This window comes from Procambarus clarkii, chromosome 35, assembly GCF_040958095.1.
Source record: "Procambarus clarkii isolate CNS0578487 chromosome 35, FALCON_Pclarkii_2.0, whole genome shotgun sequence".
Lineage (NCBI taxonomy): Eukaryota > Metazoa > Arthropoda > Malacostraca > Decapoda > Cambaridae > Procambarus > Procambarus clarkii.
Window position 1 is genome coordinate 13,788,990 of NC_091184.1, and position 12,500 is coordinate 13,801,489.

At 49.4% G+C, this 12,500-nt stretch overlaps 1 protein-coding gene across 1 annotated transcript in view; it reads left to right on the forward strand.

The window, feature by feature from the left end:
* Positions 1-12,500, forward strand: part of LOC138371328 (collagen alpha-1(X) chain-like) — a 50,147-nt gene that overhangs the window by 2,367 nt on the left and 35,280 nt on the right.

Consider the following 12,500-nt stretch of genomic DNA (forward strand, 5'->3'; position numbering starts at 1 on the left):
AACACGGCGAGAAATTAAAGACTGGGAAGCATCAGTTCCCTTAACAACTGAACTGGTTTCCGGTTCCACTAGTACTGCTATGTAATCCACTTGACCATCACGACGGACATAATGCGTCTTGTACATACCAGTTGCGTGGCTCCTGGGAGTATGGGTTCGAGTCACTTCTGGGGTGTGAGTTTTCAGTTGCATATTGTCCTGGGGACCATTCAGGCTTGTTCGCATTGTGTTCCTCACGTGTGCCCCAAAGAATGAGGTGATTTGGTAAAATGCTATGCCAAGATTACTATCCGAGTGCCGGCCGGTGGGGTGGTTCAAATAGCCTCGGCTATCACCTCATTATGTCCGGTCGTGATGGTCAAGTGGATTAAGGCGTCTTGTACATACCAGTTGCGTGGCTCCTGGGAGTATGGGTTCGAGTCACTTCTGGGGTGTGAGTTTTCAGTTGCATATTGTCCTGGGGACCATTCAGGCTTGTTCGCATTTGTGTTCCTCACGTGTGCCCCAAAGAATGAGGTGATTTGGTAAAATGCTATGCCCAAGATTACTATCCGAGTGCCGGCGGTGGGGTGGTTCAAATAGCCTCGGCTATCACCTCATTATGTCCGGTCGTGATGGTCAAGTGGATTAAGGCGTCTTGTACATACCAGTTGCGTGCTTCCTGGGAGTATGGGTTCGAGTCACTTCGGGGTGTGAGTTTTCAGTTGCATATTGTCCTGGGGACCATTCAGGCTTGTTCGCATTTGTGTTCCTCACGTGTGCCCCAAAGAATGAGGTGATTTGGTAAAATGCTATGCCCAAGATTAACTATCCGAGTGCCGGCGGTGGGGGTGGTTCAAATAGCCTCGGCTATCACCTCATTATGTCCGGTCGTGATGGTCAAGTGGATTAAGGGTCTTGTACATACCAGTTGCGTGGCTCCTGGGAGTATGGGTTCGAGTCACTTTGGGTGTGAGTTTTCAGTTGCATATTGTCCTGGGACCATTCAGGCTTGTTCGCATTTGTGTTCCTCACGTGTGCCCCAAAGAATGAGGTGATTTGGTAAAATGCTATGCCCAGATTACTATCCGAGTGCCGGCGGTGGGTGGTTCAAATAGCCTCGGCTATCACCTCATTATGTCCGGTCGTGATGGTCAAGTGGATTAAGGCGTCTTGTACATACCAATTGCGTGGCTCCTGGGAGTATGGGTTCGAGTCACTTCTGGGGTGTGAGTTTTCAGTTATATATATATTATATATATATATATATATATAATATATATATATATATATATTAGTCGTACCTAGTAGCCAGAACTCACTTCTCAGCCTACTATTCAAGGCCCGATTTGCCTAATAAGCCAAGTTTTCCTGAATTAATATATTTACTATAATTTTTTTCTTATGAAATGATAAAGCAACCCTTTTCTCTATGTATGAGGTCAATTTTTTTTATTGGAGTTAAAATTAACGTAGATATATGACCGAACCTAACCAACCCTACCTAACCAACTAACCTAACCTATATTATAGGTAAGGTTAGGTTAGGTAGACAAAAAAAGCTAGGTTAGGTTAGGTTAGGTAGGTAGGTAGACGAAAAAACATTAATTCATGAAAACTTGGCTTATTAGGCAAATCGGGCCTTGAATAGTAGGCTGAGAAGTGCGTTCTGGCTATTAGGTACGACATATATATATATATATATATATATAATTATATAATATATATTATATATATATATATTATAATATATATATACATATATATATATATACATATATATATATATATATATATATATATATATTATATATAATATATATATATATATATATATGTCGTACCTAGTAGCCAGAACGCACTTTTTGGCCTACTATGCAAGGCCCAATTTGCCTAATAAGCCAAGTTTTCCTAAATTAATATATTTTCTCTAATTTTTCTTATGAAATGATAAAGCTACCCATTTCATTATGTATGAGGTCAATTTTTTTTATTGGAGTTAAAATTAACGTAGATATATGACCGAACCTAACCAACCTACCTAACCTAACCTAACCTATCTTTATAGGTTAGGTTAGGTTAGGTAGCCGAAAATGTTAGGTTAGGTTAGGTAGGTTAGGTAGTCGAAAAATTAATAATCATGAAAACTTGACTTATTAGGCAAATTTGGCCTTGCATAGTAGGCTGAGAAGTGCGTTCTGGCTACTAGGTACGACATATATATACATATATAATATATATATAATTATATATATAATATATATATATATATATATATATATAATATATTGTTGGGGGTTTCACCTCTCTATATTCTCTACCCTTACTCTGGGGTAAGCAATAGTTATGCTCAAGGTAACTCACCGTAGCCCTGCGGGTCTTCCCTCGATCCTCACGGCGCCACTGCACGCCAGGAGAGTCTCCCAGTCAATCTTAACGGCCTCTTATTAAGAAAGAGTGAGAACACGACTCGATCACATCGACTGACGTGTGCCCTCCCAACAATAGGGCTCTACGGTTAATCTCAAGGTCGCCAATTGGTGTTTAAGGTGGCCAATAACACCATCAGGGACTGGTGTATTCAGTGGTAGCCTTGGCAAGGTCACACTCAAAGATCAGGAATCAGGCAGGTACTTATTGTTATCACTCTATGTTTACCAGTATAATATAGCCACAAGAAATGGAGGGAATGATAAAAACACAAAGAGAGTTTTGTATTTTACTTAAAATGTATGAAAGATGTCACAAGGCCACACAATAATTGATAAATCAACTGATCCTGACTCGGCCGGTAATTCCCACGGATATTATGCGACCGCAAGAGGGCAACACTCTCCCTCCTCATCAAGTGTCAAGAACAGCTGATCGCAATGGTCACTCCGCGCGAAATTGCTTGTTTGCTAGATTCACGCGCGCGGTTTCTTTAAATTCTCCAATATTACTAGAAACTCGCACACTCTATATTGCACAAATAAACCGAATTACTTAGTTACACTGTACTCAGGCTCAAACAGTCTTTCTACAATCAATTCTACAATGATTCACTGTAATGGCTTCACATTGTTCTTCACTCAACAAATATTATGAACTATTAACACTGGAGTTTTCAGTACTTTCTCTCGTTGGAGATAACGCAATGATTCACTGTACTCACAAATGATTATTCACTGAATGAACATAGACATATATATGGTATATAAATCAATCATCAATACATGGAAAATAAATAGTTTCTGGGCACATAGCCTAACCTCCAAATACTGGCATAATATTATATATAATTACCACTATATGTTCATATCAAAATCTATAGAAAGATATACACAACACAGTAAATTTATCACTGGTTCTTGGTGTCTGTACACACCAATAATCAACATGAATAATACAAGTACTCTTGATAGTACTGTCCAGCACACTGGTGCTTTACCATGACATGGGTGAGACTTGCTCACGACATATAAAATCCTCAGGCTAGAAAATATAGCCAAATAACATAGCTAACTAAAGGGAACTAGAACCACCTACTTCACCCTATCCTCCGATGAGAGTCGAGATGTAGCTCCTGGTCCTCGTGTCGGGAACGCCCCCACACTACACGTCGTCGTGTCCTACCAGAGCCTCTCGTCGTCCCACCGTTTAGCGCGTCATCTCCGTGCCTCCTCACTGCAGGTCCGTCCTCCTCCTTGACTTCTTGAAGGTTGGAGTCGGTCTCCTGGCCGTCGTCTTCTCCAGCAACGGCTGTCGCCTACGTCTCAGCTACAGTCGTCCGGTCCCCAATTAGTCCTCTCTTCCTCAGCTACCCAGTGGCTCTGTCAGCCACTACGCTGTCACGAACTGGTGAATTGCCGCAGACGTCAACATACGTCACTGCACGGCTTCACTGCTACTGGCACAGTACCTGACTGGAGCACTTGTTGCTCAAATAACCGACAATTCCCTCTTCTGGTTCAACACATGAACTAGGGAAGACTTCTCAGAGTACTGGCGGACTTCAGGTGACGCGTAAATCCACGGTAGTGGGAAACAGCTGTCCGACAGACAGGACCACTCGTCGCACGTCCGACCTCTATGACGTGTCGTGTCTGACTGATGGCGCCAGCCCGGCGCGCTGGCCGGACCCCCTTCCTTCGTGACGTCACTTTTACTATGGGAGGTTTTCATTGGCTCCCGGTGCCACACTGCTGCCGGTGACCAATCCGGTGCCACTGACGTCACACGGTTTTGGCGGGAGATCAGAGAGGTAAGCGCCATCTTGGCTCCCTAAAGGGCCTAAACCACAGGCCAAAATATTACTATTTCACAAATTTCTCGGCTCTCCGAGAACACTTCACTCTCTCCCATATATCAAATTGTAGCCTGCAACGTAGAGAACGCTTGGGAAAAGCAGACATGACTCTTCTACTGCAGGCGTGGGAGAATTATAAGGGGGGGGGAACTCCGTCACATACCCTCCCCTTAAAATAAGAGTCATGTCTCGTTAGTGTATGCGGGATAGGGCGTCCGCCACTACGTCGTCCTTCCCCTTGATGTGCTTGACCTTGATCCTTGTCAGACTCTCAGTGCGGGTGAGACTGGTGCCGTTCGCCCTGGACCACTTACTTTCCTCCTCCGGGAGTTCTCGGTCCCTCGGTACACTCAGACCCGTCTTCCGCTGGGTTTCTCGGGTATCCGTTCCGTCCTGCTTGGCGGCTCTACTTCCACAGTGAAGAAAGGTCTCAGGCGGCCTGCGTGACACACCTGTTTCTTCCGGGGTCCATCCGGCTTCCCAATCTCGTACGACACTAGACCCAACCGTCGCAGCACTCGGTATGGTCTCTTGAACCGCGACCTGGTCACTCTACCTTTACCTGGCAGCACAACCATTACTTTGGATCCGGCCTGAAAATCCTCTGCGCAGCTCTCCTGTCGTACCACTCCGACATCTTACGTTGCGCCTTCTTCAGGAGTTTCCTAGCCAGTTCCTTCGCTCGAGTGAGACGTTCTTTGAACTTCTGGACATATTTAATCACCGTTCCCACGGTCGCTCCTAGTGTCCATCGTTCCTTCATCATGGATAGCATGGTATATATAATATAGATAAATGGAAAGTAAGCCTTCTCAGGACCCACACGTCCTCCTTCGGCCTTACTAACCAATTCGGGGACCTCCCCCTGCTGTAACTCTCCGGGACGAGTGCGGCTTACCCCTGGAGAACTGGTGAGGGTCACCTGCAACTCACCATTCGGGCTACTTTCGCCTCCACTCGTTCTCTGGGTCCTACGTAGAGGTGATCTGTTCCCAGGCTGTCAGTCGTCTCCTCAGCCCCATCAGATCCACAACCTCCTGGTTCTTCGCGTTGTCTCGGTGTCACAGTACAAACTGGGATCGCCACCGGTGCGATTCCCTTCTCGTCCCCACAGGCGTTCAAATCTTCGCCTGTCTCCTCGTGTTGTTCTGGGCACTCTTCGCCTTTCACGAGATGCGGAGGACATATCCTCCACACGCGTCATTCCCCAAGATGACCTGCGCCTCCATCTTGGGCATTGATGTACAGACTCCCACCTCTGGGTCTGGCAGCCATAATCGGAACTTAAAGTTACCTGGTGTAGGGGCATCCTCACTGGGCCTCCCACAGTGGCCACCCGTGCCACCCCCACACTGGTACTTTCGTAACCCTCGGGGAACAGGGTTTCACTTACCAGGGTAAAGTCAGCCCCGGTGTCTCTTAGCATCTTCACGGGGATGGGGTCTGCGACCCCCATCCTTACGGTTCCTTGACACATAAATGGGTGAACTTTCTTCTCCCCATTCAGCACGGGTTCATCCCGCACTCCCTCGGCCCTCTGGTCCTCGAACATCACTAAAGCAACGTGTCCCCGCTGCTTAGGGCGTGCATTCCCGCGCGACGTGTCCGAGTATTCCGCAGTTGTAGCAGCGGCCCCTCGGCGGAGACCATCCGCCACCGCTCGTCTTAGCACTGCCTCCAGAGACCGTCACACCCTGTGTCTTTCCGCCTCACTTGTCGTTTCTTTCCCTGCAGTAAACAGTTCCCGAGCTCTCAGCTTGGTTCTCCCTATCGGCTACAGCACCCTTTGATCCTCGGGTGTTCCAACTTGAGAGGTGGGATTTGGGAGAACTCGCTCCTGTCCTCCATCCATCCGTCCTTCTATAATCCGATCGTTTCCGACGTATGCGGGTGGTCGGTTCTGTCCCTCTCGGCGTGGGCGTAGGGCTTCTTCTAGCATGTCGGCCGGTCGGCTGCGGCCCTCAGGTCCTTTATGTCCTCCTTTACCCTCATCCTGATCTCAGGAGAGAGCACGGACATAAACTTTTCCATGGCCATTAGTTCCTTGACCTCTTCGACCGACCTTGCTTCTTCAGAGTCCAGCCACTTAAGGAGCTTTCTTTCTATGTCCCTCGCCGTCTCCGCATACGACTTTCCTGGCAACCGGGTACATTCTCTAAACCTCTCGGTAACACTCTGGCGTGAGCTTAAAGGAACGGAGCACAGCTCGTTTTACCGCATCGTAGTTAGTGCATTCTTGGAAGTCAAGCATAGTGAAGGCTTCACGAGCTTCACCTGTGAGCCTCCCTTGGACCAACTCCGCCCACTCCGCCCTCGGCCACCTCTTCATAGCAGCAACTCTCTCAAAGTGATCGAAGAAACTTTCGGCTTCACTAGGCACAAAGACCGGCAGGTCTCGTTCCCTCACTCGTCGGTCTTCCTGTGGCGGGGCAGGGGCACCTAGTCCCAGTTCAGCTCGCTTCAGCTCCACCTCCTGGTTGGCTTCTATTTCCATTTGTCTCAGCCTAACTTCTTGCTCTCGTTCTTCCCTGCGTAGCTGTGCTCGTTCTTGCTCTTCCTTGCGCTGTTGTGCTCTTTCTCCTCAGCTGCGCTTCTGCTTCTCGCTCCTCACGCTTCATCTGTGCTTCTCGCTCTCACGCTTCATCTGTGCTTCTCGCTCTTGCTCTTCCCGGCGCAGCTGTGCTTCTCGCTCTTCTTTGCGCTGCTGTGCTTCTCGCTCTTCCTTGCGCTGCTGTGCTTCTCGCTTCCTTGCGTGTGCCTCTTCTCTCCTCAGCTGCGCTTCTGCTTCTCGCTCTTCCTTGCGCTGCTGTGCTTCCAGCTGCAGCTTCATTATTTCCAGCTTAATGCTGTGCCTGCTGCCGCTGGATCCCCTGCTGCTTCCACCAATACTCAGGTGCTCACCTCACTGGCAGGTGTTTGGGGCCGTTCCTCCCCCAAAGCTTCGTCTCGAGCCTTTAGCTGAGCCATCATCTCTAGTCTTCTTTCACCAACTCGGGCAGATTTCAGCTTTATTCCAAAATGATCCGCTATAGCCTGTAACTGTGCCTTGGTGCACTCTTCCAGCACCTGTTCGTCTCTAGAGTCAATAAACCTCGCTACTTTATCATCCTCCATCTTGTGCTACGAGTGATAACCTTCACCTGATCTCTAACACCACTGCCAAGTACCACTGCAACCTTTACTCCGATCTATATCCTGGCAAGGTCGCCAATGTTGGGGGGGTTTCACCTCTCTATTATTCTCTACCCTTACTCTGGGGTAAGCAATAGTTATGCTCAAGGTAACTCACCGTAGCCCTGCGGGTCTTCCCTCGATCCTCACGGCGCCACTGCACGCCAGGAGAGTCTCCCAGTCAATCTTAACGGCCTCTTATTAAGAAAGAGTGAGAACACGACTCGATCACATCGACTGACGTGTGCCCTCCCAACAATAGGGCTCTACGGTTAATCTCAAGGTCGCCAATTGGTGTTTAAGGGGCCAATAACACCATCAGTGGACTGGTGTATTCAGTGGTAGCCTTGGCAAGGTCACACTCAAAGATCAGGAATCAGGCAGGTACTTATTGTTATCACTCTATGTTTACCAGTAATATAGCCACAAGATCAATGGAGGGAATGATAAAAACACAAAGAGAGTTTTGTATTTTACTTAAAATGTATGAAAGATGTCACAAGGCCACACAATAATGATAAATCAACTGATCCTGACTCGGCCGGTAATTCCCACGGATATTATGCGACCGCAAGAGGGCAACACTCTCCCCTCCTCATCAAGTGTCAAGAACAGCTGATCGCAATGGTCACTCCGCGCGAAATTTGCTTGTTTGCTAGATTCACGCGCGCGGTTTCTTTAAATTCTCCAATATTACTAGAAACTCGCACACTCTATATTGGCACAAATAAACCGAATTACTTAGTTACACTGTACTCAGGCTCAAACAGTCTTTTCTACAATCAATTCTACAATGATTCACTGTAATGGCTTCACATTGTTCTTCACTCAATATATTATGAACTATTAACACTGGAGTTTTCAGTACTTTCTCTCGTGGCGATAACGCAATGATTCACTGTACTCACAAATGATTATTCACTGAATGAACATAGACATATATATGGTATATAAATCAATCATCAATACATGGAAAATAAATAGTTTCTGGGCACATAGCCTAACCTCCAAATACTGGCATAATATTATATATAATTTACCACTATATGTTCATATCAAAATCTATAGAAAGATATACACAACACAGTAAATTTATCACTGGTTTGGTGTCTGTACACACCAATAATCAACATGAATAATACAAGTACTCTTGATAGTACTGTCCAGCACACTGGTGCTTTACCATGACATGGGTGAGACTTGCTCACGACATATAAAATCCTCAGGCTAGAAATATAGCCAAATAACATAGCTAACTAAAGGGGAATGGGGAGGGAACTAGAACCACCTACTTCACCCTATCCTCCGATGAGAGTCGAGATGTAGCTCCTGGTCCTCGTGTCGGGAACGCCCCCACACTACACGTCGTCGTGTCCTACCAGAGCCTCTCGTCGTCCCACCGTTTAGCGCGTCGTCTCCGTGCCTCCTCACTGCAGGTCCGTCCTCCTCCTTGACTTCTTGAAGGTTGGAGTCGGTCTCCTGGCCGTCGTCTTCTCCCAGCAACGGCTGTCGCCTACGTCTCAGCTACAGTCGTCCGGTTCCCCAATTAGTCCTCTCTTCCTCAGCTACCCAGTGGCTCTGTCAGCCACTACGCTGTCACGAACTGGTGAATTGCGCAGACGTCAACATACGTCACTGCACGGCTTCACTGCTACTGGCACAGTACCTGACTGGAGCACTTGTTGCTCAAATAACCGTCAATTCCCTCTTCTGGTTCAACACATGAACTAGGGAAGACTTCTCAGAGTACTGGCGGACTTCAGGTGACGCGTAAATCCACGGTAGTGGGAAACAGCTGTCCGACAGACAGGACCACTCGTCGCACGTCCGACCTCTATGACGTGTCGTGTCTGACTGATGGCGCCAGCCCGGCGCGCTGGCCGGACCCCCTTCCTTCGTGACGTCACTTTTACTAGGGAGGTTTTCATTGGCTCCCGGTGCCACACTGCGGTGACCAATCCGGTGCCACTGACGTCACACGGTTTTGGCGGGAGATCAGAGAGGTAAGCGCCATCTTGGCTCCCTAAAGGGCCTAAACCACAGGCCAAAATATTACTATTTCACAAATTTCTCGGCTCTCCGAGAACACTTCACTCTCTCCCATATATCAAATTGTAGCCTGCAACGTAGAGAACGCTTGGGAAAAGCAGACATGACTCTTACTGCAGGCGTGGGAGAATTATAAGGGGGGGGGAACTCCGTCACATACCCCTCCCCTTAAAATAAGAGTCATGTCTCGTTAGTGTATGCGGGATAGGGCGTCCGCCACTACGTCGTCCTTCCCCTTGATGTGCTTGACCTTGATCCTTGTCAGACTCTCAGTGCGGGTGAGACTGGTGCCGTTCGCCCTGGACCACTTACTTTCCTCCTCCGGGAGTTCTCGGTCCCTCGGTACACTCAGACCCGTCTTCCGCTGGGTTTCTCGGGTATCCGTTCCGTCCTGCTTGGCGGCTCTACCTTCCACAGTGAAGAAAGGTCTCAGGCGGCCTGCGTGACACACCTGTTTCTTCCGGGGTCCATCCGGCTTCCCAATCTCGTACGACACTGGACCCAACCGTCGCAGCACTCGGTATGGTCTCTTGAACCGCGACCTGGTCACTCTACCTTTACCTGGCAGCACAACCATTACTTTGGATCCGGCCTGAAAATCCCTCTGCGCAGCTCTCCTGTCGTACCACTCCGACATCTTACGTTGCGCCTTCTTCAGGAGTTTCCTAGCCAGTCCTTCGCTCGAGTGAGACGTTCTTTGAACTTCTGGACATATTTAATCACCGTTCCCACGGTCGCTCCTAGTGTCCATCGTTCCTTCATCATGGATAGCATGGTATATATAATATAGATAAATGGAAAGTAAGCCTTCTCAGGACCCACACGTCCTCCTTCGGCCTTACTAACCAATTCGGGGACCTCCCCTGCTGTAACTCTCCGGGACGAGTGCGGCTTACCCCTGGAGAACTGGTGAGGGTCACCTGCAACTCACCATTCGGGCTACTTCGCCCTCCACTCGTTCTCTGGGTCCTACGTAGAGGTGATCTGTTCCCAGGCTGTCAGTCGACTCCTCAGCCCCATCAGATCCACAACCTCCTGGTTCTTCGCGTTGTCTCGGTGTCATAGTACAAACTGGGATCGCCACCGGTGCGATTCCCTTCTCGTCCCCACAGGCGTTCAAATCTTCGCCTGTCTCCTCGTGTTGTTCTGGGCACTCTTCGCCTTTCACGAGATGCGGGAGGACATATCCTCCACGCGTCATTCCCCAAGATGACCTGCGCCTCCATCTTGGGCATTGATGTACAGACTCCCACCTCTAGGGTCTGGCAGCCATAATCGGAATTTAAAGTTACCTGGTGTAGGGGCATCCTCACTGGGCCTCCCACAGTGGCCACCCGTGCCACCCCCACACTGGTACTTTCGTAACCCTCGGGGAACAGGGTTTCACTTACCAGGGTAAAGTCAGCCCCGGTGTCTCTTAGCATCTTCACGGGGATGGGGTCTGCGACCCCCATCCTTACGGTTCCTTGACACATGAATGGGTGAACTTTCTTCTCCCCATTCAGCACGGGTTCATCCCGCACTCCCTCGGCCCTCTGGTCCTCGAACATCACTAAAGCAACGTGTCCCCGCTGCTTAGGGCGTCTGCATTCCCGCGCGACGTGTCCGAGTATTCCGCAGTTGTAGCAGCGGCCCCTCGGCGGAGACCATCCGCCACCGCTCGTCTTAGCACTGCCTCCAGAGACCGTCACACCCTGTGTCTTTCCCGCCTCACTTGTCGTTTCTTTCCCTGCAGTAACAGTTCCCGAGCTCTCAGCTTGGTTCTCCCTATCGGCTCTACAGCACCTTTGATCCTCGGGTGTTCCAACTTGAGAGGTGGGATTTGGGAGAACTCGCTCCTGTCCTCCATCCATCCGTCCTTCTATAACTCCGATCGTTTCCGACGTATGCGGGTGGTCGGTTCTGTCCCTCTCGCGTGGGCGTAGGGCTTCTTCTAGCATGTCGGCCCGGTCGGCTGCGGCCCTCAGGTCCTTTATGTCCGCCTCCTTTACCCTCATCCTGATCTCAGGAGAGAGCACGGACATAAACTTTTCCATGGCCATTAGTTCCTTGACCTCTTCGACCGACCTTGCTTCTCAGAGTCCAGCCACTTAAGGAGCTTTCTTTCTATGTCCCTCGCCGTCTCCGCATACGACTTTCCTGGCAACCGGGTACATTCTCTAAACCTCTTCGGTAACACTCTGGCGTGAGCTTAAAGGAACGGAGCACAGCTCGTTTTACCGCATCGTAGTTAGTGCATTCTTGGAAGTCAAGCATAGTGAAGGCTTCACGAGCTTCACCTGTGAGCCTCCCTTGGACCAACTCCGCCCACTCCGCCCTCGGCCACCTCTTCATAGCAGCAACTCTCTCAAAGTGATCGAAGAAACTTTCGGCTTCACTAGGCACAAAGACCGGCAGGTCTCGTTCCCTCACTCGTCGGTCTTCCTGTGGCGGGGCAGGGGCACCTAGTCCCAGTTCAGCTCGCTTCAGCTCCACCTCCTGGTTGGCTTCTATTTCCATTTGTCTCAGCCTAACTTCTTGCTCTCGTTCTTCCCTGCGTAGCTGTGCTTCTCGTTCGCTCTTCCTTGCGCTTGTGCTCTTCTCCTCAGCTGCGCTTCTGCTTCTCGCTCCTCACGCTTCATCTGTGCTTCTCGCTCTTCACGCTTCATCTGTGCTTCTCGCTCTTGCTCTTCGGCGCAGCTGTGCTTCTCGCTCTTCTTTGCGCTGCTGTGCTTCTCGCTCTTCCTTGCGCTGCTGTGCTTCTCGCTCTTCCTTGCGCTGCTGTGCCTCTTCTCTCCTCAGCTGCGCTTCTGCTTCTCGCTCTTCCTTGCGCTGCTGTGCTTCCAGCTGCAGCTTCATTATTTCCAGCTTAATGCTGTGCCTGCTGCCGCTGGATCCCCTGCTGCTTCCACCAATACTCAGGTGCTCACCCTCACTGGCAGGTGTTTGGGGCCGTTCCTCCCCCAAAGCTTCGTCTCGAGCCTTTAGCTGAGCCATCATCTCTAGTCTTCTTTCACCAACTCGGCAGATTTCA